We start from the raw sequence: 6363 nt of genomic DNA, 5'->3' as shown, positions 1-6363 counted from the left end.
TCCCTCTGGTGACCTAGACACACATTCCTGTTGTCACAATTATCTTTTCTCTGAAGCATTTGATTAATATATCATTATACACACACCAAAAAATCTAGATGTAACTACTTGGTAATACAATGTTACTTTTGTTATAACTTTGTTACTACACAGGTACGAAAACAACGGAATGTAGTGTTACCTAAGAAAATGGGAATATGGGCTCCCGATTGGCGCAGCGGTCTAAGGCACTGCATCTCTACAGTCCCTGGTTCGAATCCAGGCTGTATCACATCCGGACGTGATTGGGAGTCCCATAGGGTTGCGCACAATTGGCCCAGTGGGTTTGGCCAGGGTAGGCCGTCATTGTAAATAAGAATTTGTTCTTAACTGACTTGCCTAGTTAAATAAAAGTTAAATAAAATAATAAATATGTTACCTAGTGTTATCTGAGAATATGCCCCCATAAAGAAAATGAGAATTAAAAACAGGTTCAGCACCTGGTTCGTCCGTGATCTTTGAACCAGGGGCTCTGGACACGCACACTCAGGCTGACTTGCTATCGTTCAGGCAAATGATAAATAAGTGCACTCAGGCTATCAGGTAAGGCCAAAGTTAGTTACTTTAAGGAGCAGTTCTCTCTCTGTGGGTCAACCCCAAGAAGTTCTGGAAAACGGTTAAAGACCTGGAGAATAAACCCTCCTCCTCACAGCTGCCCATGTCCCTTAATGTTGAGAATGTGGTTGTTAATGACAAGAACCACATGGCTGAGCTCTTTAATCACCACTTCATTAAGTCAGGATTCCTATTTGACTCAGACATGCCTCCTTGCCCATTCAACATTTCCTCATATCCCACCCCTTCTAATGTGACTATCCCCCGATGCTTTTCCCTCTTTGTCCTCTGCCCCACTACAAAGTTTCTCCCTGCAGGCAGTCACTGAGTCCGAGGTGCTAAAGGAGCTCCTTAAACTTGATGCCAAAAAAACATCTGGGTCAGATGGTTTAGACCCTTTCTTCTTTAAGGTTGCTGCCCCTATCATTGCCAAACTTATCTCTAACCTTTTTAACCTGTCTCTCCTTTCTGGGCAGGTTCCCATTGCTTGTCCGTTATTTAAATGGGGAGATCAAGCTGATCCTAACTGTTATAGGCCTATTTCTATTTTGCCCAGTTTATCAAAAGTGTTGGGAAATCTTGTCAACATTCAACTGACTGGGTTTCTTGATGTCCATAGTATTCTCTCGGCTATGCAATCTGGTTTCTGCCCAGGTTAAGGATGTGTCACTGCAACCTTAAAGGTCCTCAATGATGTCACCATTGCCCTTGATTCTAAGCAATATTGTGCTGCTATTTTCATTGACTTGGCCAAAGCTTTTGACACAGTAGAACATTCCATTCTTGTGGGCCTGCTAATGGGTATTGGTGTTGTCACGCCCTGACCTTAGAGATCCTTTATTCTCTATTTTGGGTTAGGTCGGGGTGTGACTAGGGTGGGCATTCTAGTTTTGTTATTTCTATTTTGGCCTGGTATAGTTCCCAATCAGAGGCAGCTGTCTATCGTTGTCTCTGGTTGGGGATCATATTTAGGCAGCCTTTTCCCACCTGTTTGTTGTGGGATCTTGTTTTTGTGTAGTTGCTATTGAGCACTGCATTTACTTCACGTTTCGTTTGTTCTGTATTGTTTTGGTGAGTTTCATTTATTAAACATGTGGAACTCTACGCACGCTGCGCCTTGGTCCGTTTATTCCTCCAACGATCGTGACAGAAGATCCCACCACCCCAGGACCAAGCAGCGTGCCCAGGAGGAGCAGGTATCCTGGGCTTGGGAGGAGATCCAGGAGTTAAGGACATCCTGGACTTGGGAGGAAGTAATGGCAGGAGACGAAAGCCTGCCATGGAAGCAGGCGGAAGCAGCGAAGGAAGGTCAGCGACGACACCGGTGTTTGCGGTCACGACGTAGGCCCAAGAAGCAGCCTCCAAATTATTTTTGGGGGGGACACGGGGTGGTCGGTGGAGCCGAGGTGTGAACCAGAGCCAGTCTGGGAGAGGAAGGTGAACTTGGAGGGGAGTGAAGTGAGAGAATCAGAGACAGTCAGTGACTTGATGGGGAAATTGGAGGAGAGAGTTATGAGAGAGCTGTAGTGTTGGTGCATGAGGCACGACATTCGCCCTAAGGAGCGTGTCCTCAGTCTGAGTCAGCTCTCCTTACTCGTCCTGAGGAGCGTGTCATCTGTTCGGTACCATGTGTGCCGGTTCTACGCACCGTGTCTCTAGTGCACCTCCACAGCCCAGTACGTCCTGTGCCAGCTACCCGCACTTGCCGTGCTAAGGTTGTCATCTGTCCAGGACACGTTGTGCCAGCTCTACGCTCCAGACCTCCAGTGTGCATCCACAGCCCAGTATGTCCTGTGCCGGCTCCACGCACCAGGCCTCCTGTGCGTCTCCCCAGCCCAGTACATCCTGTGCCGGCTCCACGCACCTGGCCTCCAGTGCGTCTCCCCAGCCCGGTACACCCTGTGTCAGCTCCATGCACCAGGCCTCCAGTGTGTCTCCCCAGCCTGGTACGCCCTGTGCCAGCTCCACATACCAGGCCTCCAGTGTGTCTCCCCAGCCTGATACGCCCTGTGCCAGCTCCACGCACCAGGCCTCCAGTGTCGGTCTGCAGTCCGGAGCCTCCTGCGACGTTCTGCAGTCCGGAGACTCCAGCGACGGTTCCCAGTCCGGAGCCTCCAGCGACGGTTCCCAGTCCGGAACCTCCAGCGACAGTTCATGGCCCGGAGCCTCCTGTGATGATCCATGGTCCGGACCCTCCTGTGGTGATCCATGGCCCGGAGCCTCCAGTGATGATCCACATTGATTGTTTATTTGTTTTTGTCTTTGCTTAGTTTAATTATCTGTTAAATAATGTGGGACCCAACATCCGCTGCGCCTTGGTCCGACATTTATTCTAGCGAACGTGACAGAATATCCCATCACAACAGGACCAAGCAGCGTGCCCAGGAGAAGAGGGTAACATGGGCTTGGGAGGAGATTCTGGATGGGAAGGGATCCACAAGGAAAGCTCAAAAGACAGCCCAAAACTTTTTTGGGGAGGGGGCCCACGGGGTGGTCAGCGGAGCTGAGGTGTGAACCAGTGACAACATGGGAGTTGGTAGAGAGGTGGTCGGTCGACCCAAGGAGAGAGCCAGAACTCACCTGGGAGTCGATGGAACAGTGCGAGGAGGGAAACCGGAGGATGTAGTATGCGGTAACGCAGGCGTTTGGAGGAGCGTGTTACCAGTCCGGTGCAATCTGTGCTGGTCCCAAGCATCAGGCCTCCAGTGCACCTCCCCAGTCCGGTACGTCCTGTGCCTGCTCCTCGCACTCGCCCAGATGTACGCCTCCACAGCCCAGTACGTCCTATGCTAGCTCCTCGCACTTGCCATGCGAACTGTGTCATCGTTCCGGTACAATTTGTGCCGCCTGTATGCACCAGGTCTCCAGTGCGCCTCTACAGCCCAGTGCGTCCTGTGCTAGCTCCTCAGACTTGCCGTGCGAGGTGTGTCATCGAACCGGTACAATTGATGCAGGCTATACACACCAGGTCTCCGGTGCGCCTTCACAGCCCAGTACGTCTTGTTCCTTCTCCCCTTCTCCCCGTGTCATCAGTGCCAGCCCCACGCACCAGGCTTCCTGCAACGATCCCCAATCCAGAGCTTCCGGCGACAGTTCCCAGTCCAGAGCTTCCGGCGACGGTTCCCCGTCCAGAGCTTTTGGCGACAGTTCCCAGTCCGGAACCTCCTGAGAGGGTCAACAGTCCGGAACCTCCAGCTCCATGGCCAGAGCCTTCCCCTGCGCCGATGCCCAGTCTGAGCACGGTGTCCAGTGCAGCTCCAAGGCCAGAGTCTTCTTCTGCATTGGTGCCCAGTCCATGCACAGCGTCCAGTCCCGCTCCATGGCGGGAGCATTCCCCTGCGCCGATGTCCAGTCCTAACACTGCGTCCAGTCCCGCTTCATGGCAGGAGCCCTCCTCTGCGCAGATGCCCAGTCCAGACATGGCGTCCAGTCCTGCTCCATGTCAGGAGTCTTCCTCTGCACCGATGTCCAGGCCAGGGCCGTTGTCCAGTTTTGCTCCATGGAGGAGCTTTCCTCGGCATCTAGGTCCAATCCAGGCACAGTGTGTTCAGCCTGGGTCCATGGCTGAATCCGCAGGATGAGCGGGTTCTTCGGCCCGCACCAGACCCACCACCAAAGATGGTGGATCTGCAAGTTGAGCGGGTTCTTCGTCCCGCACCAGAGCCGCCCCCGATGCTGGCGGATCCGCGGAATGAGTGTGTTCTTTGTCCCGCACCAGAGCCGCCTCCGATGCTGGCGTTATCTGAGAATATGTTAGAAGTGTGACGTGAGGTGAATGCAGAGATAGGAGGCATGCCTGGATAACTTGTAAAATAAATCCATCTAAAACAAAGTAAACATTTTATTGTTTAATAGTTTCAACAGTCACACTTGTACTCAATGGTCATGTAGCAGATCGATAATACACATATCCCAGTTGATATAACAATTCCCTTCCAGCTAGCTTACCCAATGGCGGAGTTCCAAATGGCAACGTATTCCCTATGTAGTGCATTACTTATGACCAGAGCCCTATTTGGCCCTGGCCAAAAGTACTGCACTATATAAGGAATAGGGTGCTATTTGAAACGCATCAATGTCTTTCTAATTAGGATGCCCACCACAGGCGCTGGCAGAGCCAGGCTAATATATTACAATGTTGAATGGTAGTCTGAAGTCAGAGCACACCCCTACTGATCCCTACCCCCAGGCTCACAGACTGGCTCTTCAAAACCCCTCTCTGGTCCATGCCCCAGCACACTGTGGAGAATCTACAGTTATCGCCTCAACAGGAAATGGCAGTGCCATTAGATTACAAATAGTGGGACCATCCTTGGGAACATTAGAAACAGTTTAAATTTTAGTTTAAGTTTAGCATCAGCCAACTAAAATTGTTGAGATAGTTGCACGTTATCAAAAGCTACATGTTAGCTGTTTTCATTACATAACCTGGCACATTAAGCCATATACTAACTTCTTCAGCTTATTAAAATCGTTGACATAGTTGGACATGATCCAACACTTGTTCATGGAAGTGTCCTTAAGAGAAGTCAAATGGCACGATCTGCTATCCAAAGTTACTTAAACATGCAAGAAATGTCAACTGGATCATTAGCAGTGTAGCCAGCCTGTCTCCTGGTACTATTCACTGTTTGTAGCAAGTTTCAATCCCAGGTGAGATATAGTTTTTTCCTTTGAAATGTAGAATTACATTTATTGTGATGTTCTGAAAGGAAGTGCAACCAAAACCGTGTAAATGAAGATTAAAAATCAATTTAATGAGTTTCTAGGCGTCCCTCTTGCAGACCGAAACATAGGCTACTGCTATACAGGGGTGTAATGCTGCCGATGCCAGAGCAACGCTCCACCGCTTTTCAGAATGGTGCTCGTTTAATAAAGTTTGGATTAAAGATGAATCATTTTCTCGCAAGATCACTTGTGGATGAATTACTATTTTACTAACATACCAAATATAATAGCATACTGTAGTATAATGGTACTGTTTGACCAAAAACACCACTTAATTTCTTATGTGGGCTACAATTACATGTACAACGTTTTAAGGTTAAGGTGTTTTCACATGTAGTCCTCTTTAGAACAACCAATCTAAGTCCTCTTTAAAGTGAACTCTGGGGTAAAACAATAGCTAAATAACTCAGTTCTCTTTTTATTCACACTGCCCTTGCTTATGAATGAGGACTCAACTCTTTTGGCAGTTCACTTCACCTATTTTGTGGTCTGAGTCCTCTTTGCATTCACATTGCTATGTTCAGAAAGGAACCAATTCTTTTTTTCAACATTCCCTCAATGCACTCTGGGTTTTAGCAGGGTTTTTACAGTGCAGGACAAGCCATTCCATCAGAATGTGTTGTCGGACAGCAAGATATACCTACTTACATTTTCGAAGCTAATAGATTGCATTTAGCTAAAAGATGAGACATAATAATTGTAATTAGAAGATAATATTAAGATGTAAATATAATTGAAATATAAATATAACAGAATAAATAGCAGAAGAATAACTGCAGATTAAATCATGCTGTAATTGAAAATTGTACACCCCGTGAAGGCTGCTGCCCCTTTAAGAGCTAGAATAGATTCTGTACCCTATGTTGTGATTCTCACCAAGTATGTTGTTGTCTTCTCACACTATTCAAACCCCGCAATCAAAAGAACAGTATGGAGCTCTCTTAGCCCATAGATCAGTTATTGCAAACAAATCATTTTGAAATAAAAATTACACTTATTTTGAATTTCTGTGCAACCTTGAAAAATTGCTAATCAATATCC

The sequence above is a fragment of the Oncorhynchus tshawytscha genome, linkage group LG28 (genome assembly GCF_018296145.1).
Source record: "Oncorhynchus tshawytscha isolate Ot180627B linkage group LG28, Otsh_v2.0, whole genome shotgun sequence".
Lineage (NCBI taxonomy): Eukaryota > Metazoa > Chordata > Actinopteri > Salmoniformes > Salmonidae > Oncorhynchus > Oncorhynchus tshawytscha.
This window is presented reverse-complemented; position numbering follows the sequence as displayed.